A 13,503-nucleotide genomic window follows, 5' to 3' on the forward strand; every position below is an offset into this window, starting at 1 on the left:
TAAGGCTGACACATAGGCTGGTATGGTATTGTTGCATGCATGTTCCCCATCTATGCTTGTTTTTCATCTCTCCTGTAGGTAACCTACTGGTAAGCAATAGAAAGCCTTAAACTCATACAAGTCTTCTAGCTTCCAAGATAGGCTTTTGGAGTGACTAAGTATCAGTGTTCTGTATGTTCTTGCTGTACTTAACTGTTTCCTGACTACATGGTGATTTCTCACTGTATATTGTGATCTGAAGGTCTGTTTATTTACATATTATGGCTGTGATGGCCTGCACTTTAGAGGTTCACAGATAGCCTACGACATATCTGCCCAAGGGCAATTAGAAGCATAGCTACAGTTTGTTGGCTTTCTCTGCACCATTGATGAAGTAACTGAGCCTCTGTCAAGCATAGCCAATGAAGCAATTCCAGGCAGAGTTGCTGGAATCTGTTGAAGACTGGGGTTGTGGAGGGTGATAGGGGCACTTAGTGATCTAAAGAGGGCATGTTAATGTGACAATTCAACACCATTCAATTTCCCCAACAGGTCTTGCAGCTATCAAACTGGACAGGCTCCCCACCCCCTGGCTGTATGGTTCAGGGACACATGAACCCAGGGGTGTATATTCCGTTACACATTCACACAACAAAGTTTCCATTGAAGTGTGTCAGTGTGGGGCTATGCCTGATGTAGTTAGGAATATAATGTATTGTCTCACAGTACATTTGTTATATGTTGTTATTTCAAGAGTAAGTGAAGCTCAGTGGGTTTGGGGGCCTCCACCCTTTGCTGAGCCTAGCTTACACATAGAAATCATCTAAATAGGAAATAGGCGGAAGCAACATTAATGTCAACAGTGTAATGGTTACAGCGTCTGCATAGTGTCTGTGCATTTGAGGTCCCAATCCCAATAAAGGTAAGGATGTTTATCATGTTCAAAAGTATATCTTAACCACAGCTTGCATATATGGGTAGTAATCATCTGTATAATAAACATTCGAAACTCCCATATAAACCCATGTGTGCTGGAGAGTACAGTCAACAGAGAATGTAATGTTATGTAAGCACATAGTGAGATGTTACTTCACTGACATGTATATATCCTGAGTAGTTAGCGGATGTGGCCGTGTTTGCGTGCACAGGTTATACGTTAAAAAGTTTGTTTAACTGTTGCTATAACGTCACACAAACACTTTTAAACATGCTTACAGCTTCTTAAATGAGCCTTATTCTGGAGTAAAAAAGATTTGTAAAGCATCGCAGGTGTTGAACCCTGGACCATGCACACTATAGTCATGGGACTTACCACTAAGCCATCTGAGGTACATACATGTTTCAGGCTCTTGAGACTACACCTTATACCATATGCATTCCACTGCAATGATCACAAATGGGACAGACACTTTGTGTACATATGTACAATACATTGTAATGTACTGTAGTGTGTGAACCAACACATTGCAGTCTACATATGTATTACTGTTACAAATTAATATGAAATATATATATATATATATATATATATATATATATATATATATATATATATATATATATATATATCATCAGTAGCCATATATATAAACATCTATGAACACACTTCGTGACACAGATGCACTCCAAAGGAATTGGAGTGTACACAAATCACATGCAGCACTGGTATTATAACTATTAATATTAACCTAATTCACCATAGAAGGGATGGTTGGTGTGTATGTGAAGATTGGGGTGGGGGAGGAATGATAGTAATGAAATCATGCATCAAGGACAGCCTGGGTCGGATGTTTAATAAGTGAACTGGAGGGGTAAGCATGGAGTATGGGGGCAATATAAAAAGGACACAAAACAAGAACCTTTCTCATTCATAATACATCCTGTCATGTCACATTGCAACACCTAATTTCACAAACATATGAACATTAACATGTATCAGACATATGTACACCAACTGTCACATTTGTTTTCAGTATTGAGGAATGCCTGTAGTAAAATGTATATTCTAAATTCAAAAATATTTGTACATATCTGAGATGCCTTAGTGGTAAAGTCAGTGACTCTGGTGTTCATGGTCCCAGGTTCAAGGGCTAAGTTATTTTGAGGGCCAGAATAAGGGCTGTTGGATGCAGGTGGATTAAAGCACTTTTAAGCAGTTGTAAGCGGGTTTCCACGGGTTTGCATGATGGTAAGCGGCGCTGAATCACGGTAAATGGAGAAGCGCTTCACAGGTTTAATCTTTGCTTAATGTTGCGCAGACCATGGGCTAACCTGCTTACAACCACTTAAATGTGTGTTATTCACACTTTCCCTACCAGTGCCTACTCTGAGAGGTAAAATAATAACACCTTCTAGGATTAGAACCCACAACCATGTACTCCATCCTCAGAGTAACCTAACACTAAGGTGCCTGGGATATACCTATCCTAGTTGTGTATGCAGACAGGTTAAAACACAAAAGGGAGGAATGTGTTGAAATAGGACAACCCGCCATGTACCCAATCAAAGGTGTATGCTCATAGATATATATATATATATATATATATATATATATATAGGGAGAGAGAGAGAGAGAGATACATAGAGACATGTCGATATATGCAGATCTACATATATATGTAGATATATAGATAGGTTAAAAACATCTACACATCTATGAAGGTACAGATAAACGTATGCAATAATATATATATATATATACACATATATATATATATATATATATATATATATATATATATATATATATATATACATATATATGTATATATATACACATACATACATGTGTGTAGACAGCAACCAAAGTGCTCATATCTGAGTATAACATGGACCATAGCAGTTACACATTCTGCCCCCCCCCCAAACAATATGAACATAACATATGAAGAGTATATGCCAGTGCACTATTACAAATATGTTCTATGGACACCGTCACCAACACAACTGCAATGACTGCAAATATCCATGACAGAAATACACAGACAGCTTTCATTTTGCAAAACTTTATTACATTCCGATGTATTGCCAAAAGGATTCAAGGACTAACAGTATCTGCATGTTATACAGGAAGCATTTAACAGTGCCTTAATGAATCAGCCTGCAATTACCATAGTATTAGTCCACTAAGGGATAGGTGTTCAGATAGGGAAAGAACACCTACACACATATAGACGTTGTATAGAAGGGGTTCGTACACACTAGCATGTCCTATGTACACCCAGCAACATCTACCCCACAACCAAAATAATTACATCAATACATACTGTCATACCATTACCAATTATTCAACTACTGTACAACAACTGCTGAAACCTTAGCATACCTGGACACAGACATACTAACATGGCCCTATGTGAAATAGTAGCTGTTATACAATTGAACAGCTGCTGATGTAACAGGGTTCATATGAAATAATCCCATTTCAAAGGGATGAAATGTTCGTACACCAGGAAGTGTTACCGAGTACTGATTATCTGCACAGTATGATACACAGTAACACCAAACTAAATATGTCTGGTAAGCACACTGTAAACTCCCTAACATTATATGCATAGCTATGCAGCCTTGAGCTGGTCAAACAACCTGGCCAGACTGAAACATATGCAGAAGTATTAGGTACAGACAAACCCTGCACAAGTAGCAATGTTCAGAAATATAACCCCAGTACTCACATTTAGACCAAATCCTCTAGGCATTACACACAATATATTACTGTTTGTCTCCATACAGCTGTTGCAATAGATTCCAAACAACACTTCCAGGCTGTCTTCCTCACAAGTAAGACAAAGGGACAACGCCCAATTGGAGTACTCAGTTATATTCCACTGTTGCCATGGCATTGGTTAAGGCAGTAGCAGCGCAGCTGATGTGCATGTAATTAGCTACTTAGGAACACAAATTGGTTATCAGGATAGCACGTTACTGATCTGTAACTATAAAAGGTTGCCTTGTTACACATTCAAACCATCTGTATCTGCCTGTAGGACAGTACAAAACACTGAAAGACGAACCGAAAACGAGTATAATACTAATCAATAACACCTCTAATTACTAAGAAGGTATGTATAACATGTAGTATGTCTGTGTATGTAGTACCTGTTCTGTAAGAATTACAGTGTAATCAATGCATATAGTGGAAATAGCTATCTTGTAGTGATGTATTGTTGAGCAGTAGTAATACTTGTAGTATTCTATGTGTGCACTGCTGTAGGTCACAAGGCAAACTCTGCATACACCACAAGGGATGATATGGGCTTGGAACTCACCAATTTGCTTCCAGCCACTGTCAGTGTCAGGACTGGTCCAACAAGTATGTGCTATAACAGGGGGATAGTATATGTTGATATATTGTAACAGTTGACATATATATGTGTGCATAAGTAAGATGAACATGTCAAAGGTGGGCTTACTGTGCAAATATGGTGTGCATTGTGGGATATTGTACCAATAACTGTGTAATGTAAAGTATTTTAGGCAGAACTGTATTCCATTCTACATAGCAGTTCTGTTATGTTATGCAAACAGTAGTTATGTCTATTGGCAATTACAATACTCAATAATAGGATACATATCATTTATATTCATTTGACAGTTTAGCAGCATGATAGCAAAGATAATTGGAAGAGCTAGGTAACTATCCATGCACATAACACATATAATATCCACCTCTCTAGTATCGTTTGCAAGCAATAACAGCTGTGCATGTGTACATGTTATGCAAATGTGTAGTGACCCTTGTTACTGGGCTGAACCACTCTAGTATCATTTGCAAGTAATAACAGCTGGGCATGTGTACATGTTATGCAAATGTGTAGTGACCCTTGTGACAGGGCTGGTCCTCTTTAGTATCATTTGCAATCAATAACAGCTGTGCATCTGTACATGTTATGCAAATGTGTAGTGACCCTTGTTACAGGGCTGTGCCAAATGGCTATGTGCACACCTACATAGAGAGGATATTGAGAGTAGAGACACACTGGTTGAACTACCAGGTTTGTGTAGCCTAACCTCTCTTTGCCAACCTAACAGCCGCTTGCACATACTGTATGTAAGGTAGTGCACAGTACTAGTAAGGAAACAGGTTGCACATCATCTTTAACCCCAGTGTAACATCTGCAGTAGGAGTGTAAGATGTAGGAGACTGCTGCCCATGTGTAATAGCCGCTTCATAGGTGATGGCTCACACTATCTGATTATATCCTGATCATGTTGATAGTGGCATCAGAGTCTATTGATACATGACTCTGTTTGGAGAGTGGGTGTCTGTGCCCAACAGAGCTCATGGTCCTGGTGGATATGTGAGTATATACCCAGAGAAGGAAACAGACCTGTAGACACTTGCATCATCTGTAATCAACTAACAGGACGTGATGTGCTCCTCAGAGGAGGATTGCTGCTAAAGGTAGCTACAATGTTTCTGTAATAGCCAGTGTTGTCACATCCATAACACACATGTTTACATGTGAGCATCACTGTCTAAAACATCTTCATAAGCAATAAGTAAACTAAATACAGTACTTGGTACTTATAGTACTGAATGCTCATACAGGCATGTCCTCTAGTCAGCTACTGGTGTTTACTAATGTCAACTTTGTGTATGTGGCCATCCTGGGGGAATGTAATCTCTATGCCATGTACACTGCCAAACCCACCTAATGCCATGCCCCACACATTGTTTGGGATGCAGCTACAGGGGTAAGCTGGAAGGCAGCCCAGTCTACAGCCATGACTGGACTGGACAGTCATGAGGTGTAGGTTAACACATGCATCTCATCATCACAACCAACACATACCCTTACCAGAACACAGTAAGGACACCCATACACTGTACCAGACATCACACACATTCACCGACGCTAATAAGTATCTGGCCAAACAAGTGACCTCCCAAGCTGGAAGAGACAGACAACGAAATACACAAACTGTATGACATAGTTTGCATAATTGTGCCACATCTCAGAACACGTGGCTCGAAACAAACCCAACAGTACTTATTTGTGAATGCAAACTCTAGCACTATGTTACACACCAACCTATATGAGGGCATACATACTGTCAGCTGCCTGTCTGTCAAGATTAGCCACATCCCCTTACACTCAGACCACCATTTGAACTATACACATGGCTCTGGCATATTCCATGTTGTTGTGCAGGACCTGTGATGCAGTAGCCTGGACTGCATGGAAACATATGTAGGAACTGTCAGGTCTTGTAGCCCATGCAGGTATGTCTCACGGACTGGGTAGCATTCTGCCATTGGCCATAATGATACTGCAGTACAGGGGCAAAAGGATTGTATTCCACAATTGTCTAGTGTAGTGGTGCAAGTCAAAGGGTATCCAGTATCTGTCTGCCTGGGATAACATGGTTGACAGACCATGATGCTTTGCCAGACAGGGCCTGCACCTGTCACCCCTGGGAATCTGGATACTGCCTAGGGCTCATGCTTCCCCTATAGTGCCATCATCATGCACAGTTCAAGTGAAGGTCCACTGCTGTTACGGGGACAGCCAAGCAATAAACTGTGGGTCTCACTACACAATGATACGTCAGAAACACTATATGGACACACATATGTCAATCCTTAACATGGAGAACATACCTGTGCAGTGGCTGAGACATGGTTTAACGCTCAAGCGAGCACACCTGCATGACCATGTTATAACACATACCTCACCTCTTGCCCATTATCCTTTACTGGAACACAAGGACTGCAGGTGTGTCCATATTCCTGAAGGATATGTACACCCCCATGCTAGTTGCACTTGCATAACTTCAGATGCATTATGCTGAGCAACTACCTTTGTGCTAAAGTGGAATTCAAATTGCACCTTGCGACAGATCACCCACCATGCCACAGATTTCCCAACTGTCATAATGTGCTGTAATGGGGAAGACTAGGTCTGAGACAGAAAACCATAATAATGGCTACTGTCAACTATTCCATTATGAACTGGGAAGACTCCTCATGTACCAACACCTGCGCTCAATGCATGTTGGATTCCATCAACCCCAATGATCTGGATCACAGTAGTCACTCAAACAGGGCTAACAGTATGCTACACATAGTCAGTCTCCAAAGGCAATGTTATGTTTCCTAAGAGCAAAGGGGTGACTGTCATGGCACCCATGCAGATGGACAATGCATGTGCAAATGCTGAATCCTACACAAATGAACCTTAAGCAGTCACGTATGTGCAGTGATTGTGCCATTGAAACAGAACCAAGATTCAACCAAACACAAACAAGAAGGCAAACTGGTGGTACCATGCTTTAAACTGTACCACAGAAGGTAGTAACTCTTGCAAGAGTGAACACACATGAGTGTAGGTGATCCCTGGTCAGCCTCAGTAAGATGCAGATACACCATATAAAACCACACAAAGCTACTGCGAAACTAATCAGCCACATATTATGAGTCCAAGCACAGAACATTCTATAGCTGTGTCATTAATCGTAATGGCAATGACAAGACCTGCTGTGCTGCACAGCACTATGGCATGGGAAGTACTGCACCTACAGAAATAGCACCTGTTCATCCATATAGGGTCTTGGAGAACCTAAATCCACTCCCACCCCCCCCCAACAGGTACACTTAGTAATATATCCACGTACACTACAGGGCCCCTGTAATAACACCTATGCAGGTACAAGCTGCACTCTCTAAAGCCATACATACAGCTTTCATGGGACCTGTCAACATCCCAGGGTGTATCCTACACAAATTCAAGAACAATCAGCTATCCACATACACATCATGTTCAATCATAGCTCTATGTCAAGCTGTGTACACACCAAATGGTTATCACACCCCCACAAAGGGGGAGACACCATTGATAATGGGAAATAGTGCACAACTACCCTGCTGAGTTTGGTCTGTAGGGCCATGAATCGTGATCAGCATATTTGATGTACTCAGTACAGATGCAGATGACAGTAGGGTTGATTCACACTGCATATCATGACCTTGCCAGGTCGTAGGACAACATCACCCATACTGTGTTCCAGCTACACTAAGTAAACTAGATGTATATTTCTATGTCACAGGAGTGGTTGGCAACTGCACTGCTGGCAGAACCAACACTACAGAAGGTGTCTGACTAACACACACACTTCAAACCAGTGCCAGACACAGTAATACAGGGTTCATTCCTGGTACTCTCCCTCTTTGTTATCTATACCACACAGACTAGCACAGAAGGCATCTGCCTATTGATGTTTGCAAATGACTATGAACTAGGAGCAATAGTTGACTCAATGTGTGCTGCATTCAACATACAGAAGGGCCTTTGTGTGTCAGATGTGTGGTGTGTGATGTATGGCCACAATCTGACAGCTAAATATTGCACTGTCATCCCCTATGTGAAAAACCATTTACACATGAACTACCACCTAGGACATGGTCAACATAATGGCAATTGTATGTGTATGAGATGCAGCTGGACAGTAGTCCTTCCTTAGATAGTTACTTCACCACACCAGTCAAGTAGTCATATGTGGCACCCCTAATCATGACAGGGTGCCATCCAGGAATATAAAGATAACTGCTAAGACATACTCAACACTCATGTGACCCATAATAGATCACATATTTCCTTTAAGGGTTATTGCTCATGTGTAGATGGCTTACACTGCCCTTCCCAATCCCTAGCTGCACTATGTAGCATGCAGCCTACCCTGAATAAAGCCATGTCCAACCCAGAGGTGTTGGACATGCTACACTTAACACATCCTGATCCCAAATAAACTCATACTTCATGGACATCCACCTTTCTAGTACAAGAATCACAACATGCCTGACAGTTCTCTGTCCCATACACTTAACATACTCTTGCCATACTATGCATCCCTGTCCAGCGAAGCTGCACATCGCCCCTCTCAGTGACATGGTGTGATGACCACATGCCAAATATATCAGTAACCCTGTGGATCAGTTCTGTGGCACTGCTTGAACTGGCCACTGAAACTTGAAGACCACAGATGAAGAATCCACTTAAAACACTAGTTTATTGTACCTCTAGCACTAGAGGTACAATAAACTGGTGTTTTAATTGGATTCTTCATCTGTGATCTTCAGTTTCATCTTTCTTTTTGGTTTTTGCAGTGGCCACTGAAACTTACCTGTCTGTTGCCCAGGCTCATAAATGGCCCAGGGCATATAGCCTACTAGATCATTATGACCATACATGCTATAGTTGGTATACATCCCTGCAAATACCATCAGGCTAGCTATTGTCACATGCTACACATGTGCAACACAGGCAGTACATGGCAGGATGCTACACAGCTGTACAGTGCCATGTAGATGTATATGACAAAACACATACATGCTTGCAAGTCTGCAGGGTCACAGGTCATGTCCCAAACGGCTATGTATGACTATATATGTGACATATACACAGCATTATGGTCAATTGCATTAATGTGAACACATCCAGGCATGTGCTGATAGGTAAAGACACCAGTACAGGAAAACAGATATGCCCACGTCAAGACAACATCCACATGGAGTATGAGCAATGTCATCATATGACGCATACATATATGGCGATAACATCACACCATCAGTAAATGTCAAATCTGTGTGACTTATATATGTCAGTGGTATTAGTGTCATGTAGATTTGCAAAGACTTATTTGTAATCTTAATAAATGATACACATGTATGTTCAGCTGCACTTCTGTACTTTTCTCTGAGTTACTGTGACCTGTCTCCATCATTATGTCTTCAAGGTATGCCATGTAGCAGGTTGCCAGCATACACCCGCTTGGAGGATGAGGTCCTCATCCCATACCTCCTCGACAACCATACAACACTCTTCAGCCATGTGCCACAGGATGCACAGTAGAGGGATACCCTGTGGGAGGAACACCGTAGGAGTGTAAATGATGTTGGTGGTCACAATCGCACCTATCAGCAGGTGCGCCAACACTGCGCTGACCTCATAAGATGGGCAAAACAGTGTGCTAATGCAATCGCCAGGGAACAAGGTGCAACAGGTGGGGGGCACTCACCCAGCCCCCACTCACATGAACCGTGGAGCTACTGGCCAACCTGGGGACACCTGCAGACCTCCATCCACAAGCTTTAGCTGATATTGTGCAGGTTGGTGTCTCTCAACCACCGTGCCTGGAGTTGCCTGGTAAGTCAGTACTGCACATATAACACAACTATATTTCACATAGTTACATGTGTTACTGTACAATATGTAATGTAACATCACATGCAAGGCATGTATGCACACATGCCACATACTGTAGTCTGCTACTCTATGTATGCACAGATGTGCATACTCCATAGTATAGTGCATTGTACTGGCTTATTTGCTAATGTGGACATTGCACCCTGTAACTATCACACAGGTGTGGATAATGATCTTACTGCTGTGACACTCCTCTTTAGGTACCTCTGGCATTTTGCAGCAACAGCAGCCTGTGTCAGGTGAGATTGTTATTATGTACCAGACTTGATAATGCACAGATCATATTAATTGCATGCTATCTGCCATAACACACGTACACATAATGTATGGTGGTCCTGTTAATAGACACTGGTCAGACCTGCAATGCATCACAATGCTTACCCATGTGAAACAATTGAAGACTATATAAAACACCTACACTAAACCTTCCAAACTGTCATTGCCAGATGTGTGGACAACTGTGAATACAATGGTGGATGTGTGTTTCACTGTAGGAACAGGTACTACATATCAGCATTACACATGTTGGGAATACAAACAGTAATGTACAGAGAGCATATGTGTGCACACACTCTAAATGTGTTGGAGCTGGTGTATGACCAGCCCACAGGATACACCCTTGTGGATTATACCCTTGCTATGAATGTCACACAATGTCATGTGCTATCTGACATGTCCATGACATGTAGTGGGCTGACTGCAACACTGCTCAACTATCCTGCAAAACATGATGTCTCACATCCCATACATACCACCCTTTGTCTGCATAACCCTGTCCTCAGTGGAGCATATGACATCTATGGGTGTATGTCATATGGGATAACATTGACATGTGAAATAAGATGGCCATCACAATCATTGGACAGAACATGTGTACACATGGCCATGGAGGATGGCCAGAGACATGAAGCAACCCACACAGTAGAAGTGATGTACATGTGTGTACACCCTGTTGTACATTGGCTCAACACAATACAACTATGGCCTTTGTGTAATGTTGATATTGCAGATGTGAAACACTAAACACCATTCAGGCCTGTACACAGCTTGTGTAGGTATAACATGAAACCACCACATAACATGTCGTGAAACATCTTGAGTGTGTCATGACATGAAAGCATTCACCTATACATTATCCAAATACATACATGTGTTGCACAACATACACATACAACCACATCAGGCCACTGATACGGCACATTCACCTTGCTGGTGTCAAATATCACTGTTATCACATTCCACATTAGGGTTAAGTGTGTATACACCTCAGTGACGTAGGTCACATTCCACATTAGATATGTATTATATGTGAACATAGTCATGGCTATGAACTGTGTCAGAAGCTCACACTGTATAGCAATTGTGAAGCCACATGATGCCCTGCAATGGCTATGCACATCAGCTCAATGTTCAGTATGTCACTGCATATTTGTAAGGCGGACAGACAACATTGTGCAAGCTGAAGGCCCATGTTAGTATAACACGTCCCTGCACTGGGACACCATTACCATACTGTAGATTGGAAAGGACACCATTATGTTATACATGTATGAATGTCATTCAACATGTCAGCAGAAGACGTCATACTAAATATTATTGGCAAGGTCATACGCCACACATCAGGCCGGTGTACTGCAAACCTGTGCTGTTCTGTGGCACCATTGCAAGGTAAAGACAGCCATGTCAAACATGTGTGTACAGCTACATGAACAATGTCTGTAGACTCAGCTCAGGGGTAGGCAGAATAATGTTGAACAGACATGCACTGCTTTGGGGGAGATATGCAAGCTAGGGCTCAGGCAAACATAGTATGCAGTTGACATACCCTTCTGCTCATGTCCTCACACATAGGGGCAGTGGCCAACACAAAGCATCAGTGGCAGATGTACAAAGGTCAGCGATGGTCTGTTAACATGTGGTGTATGTTGCACACACCATGGCAGTGCAGTGCAACGGTGCAAAGTGCATGCATTACGTTGCAGGTATGGGGCATAGGCTACTAACACTAATGGTGCAATACAGGAATGTATGCTAACCACCACTAAAATTGTCTAAGGTGCAGTCTGTCTGCTGTAACACATGCATTCTGTTGTGTTCAACTCAGTGATGTAAGATAACTACCACTATAATTGTCTAAGCTGAACGCCACCTGCCATATCACCTGCTTGTAGCATGTCTGTGTGTGTGTGTGTGTGTGTGTGTGTGTGTGTGTGTGTGTGTGTGTGTGTGTGTGTGTGTGTGTGTGTGTGTGTGTGTGTGTGTGTGTGTGTGTGTGTGTGAGTGTGTCTGTGTGTGTGTGTGTGTGTGTGTGTGTGTGTGTGTGTGTGTGTCTGTGTGATAACTACCACTATAATTGTCTAAGCTGAATGTCATCTGCCATATCTCCTGCTTGTAGCATGTCTGTGTGTGTGTGTGTGTGTGTGTGTGTGTGTGTGTGTGTGTGTGTGTGTGTGTGTGTCTGTGTGTGTATCTGTGTGTGTGTGCGTGTGTGTGTCTGTGTCTGTGTGTGTCTGTGTGTGTGTGTGTGTGTGTGTGTGTGTGTGTGTGTGTGTGTGTGTGTGTGTGTGTGTGTGTGTGTCTGGTATAACTTGTAATGTACAGTTCTTGTCTTTCCCTCACAGGTGTTGATGTAGGTGCGTTGCCCTCCAGCGGTCCACCTGATGTTAGTGTCACCACAGACTCTAGCAGTGATGATGATAGTAAGATTGAGACACAGGCAGGGATGTCAGGGGCTGAATCTGGGACATCAGTTGCCATTACACCTGTATCCCCCTCATCCTCGCACACAGTTCCCCTTGCCTACACATACCCCATCACCACTGGCCATAGAGGAAGTACAGTCGGTGGGTGGTAGCATGGAACAGGGAAGTGTGGAGACTATGGAAGGTGTGCCTGAACACTATGATCCCAGTTAACTGACTGGTGATTCTCACAAAAGCATATGTCCAGCGCTGCTCATAGGAGGACCACTGGCCAACATGTCCCTGTGAGACAAAGCACTCAGCTGGAGTCACCAGATGCATGTTTTGGGCTGTAATGGAGGCACAGGCACGTGCTGAATGGCACAACAGAGAAGGTCTGCTTCAGAGGGCTGCTGTGCATTCCTTAACTGACAACATCCATGCACTTGCAAACGCTCACCATCATCTTGCAGATGTTTTGGACAGACGATTGGGTGACATGCTGGGAGTCCTTGACCGTGGCATGTCAATCCTCGAGTGTGGAATGTCTGTGCTGGAACATCTGGTGGGAGTGAGGCATTTGGTATGTGGAGATAGGTCAGCTACATCACCTGTTGAAGGTCTATGTGAACATGCTA

The 13,503-nt window shown here is 42.5% G+C and overlaps 1 protein-coding gene across 1 annotated transcript in view; it reads right to left on the minus strand.

Annotated features, from left to right (window-relative positions):
- The window catches only part of TYR (tyrosinase), a 390,102-nt gene that overhangs the window by 34,757 nt on the left and 341,842 nt on the right, over nt 1-13,503 (minus strand). The window lies entirely within an intron of this gene.

This window comes from Protopterus annectens, chromosome 5.part0, assembly GCF_019279795.1.
Source record: "Protopterus annectens isolate FY-2018-M chromosome 5.part0, PAN1.0, whole genome shotgun sequence".
Lineage (NCBI taxonomy): Eukaryota > Metazoa > Chordata > Ceratodontiformes > Protopteridae > Protopterus > Protopterus annectens.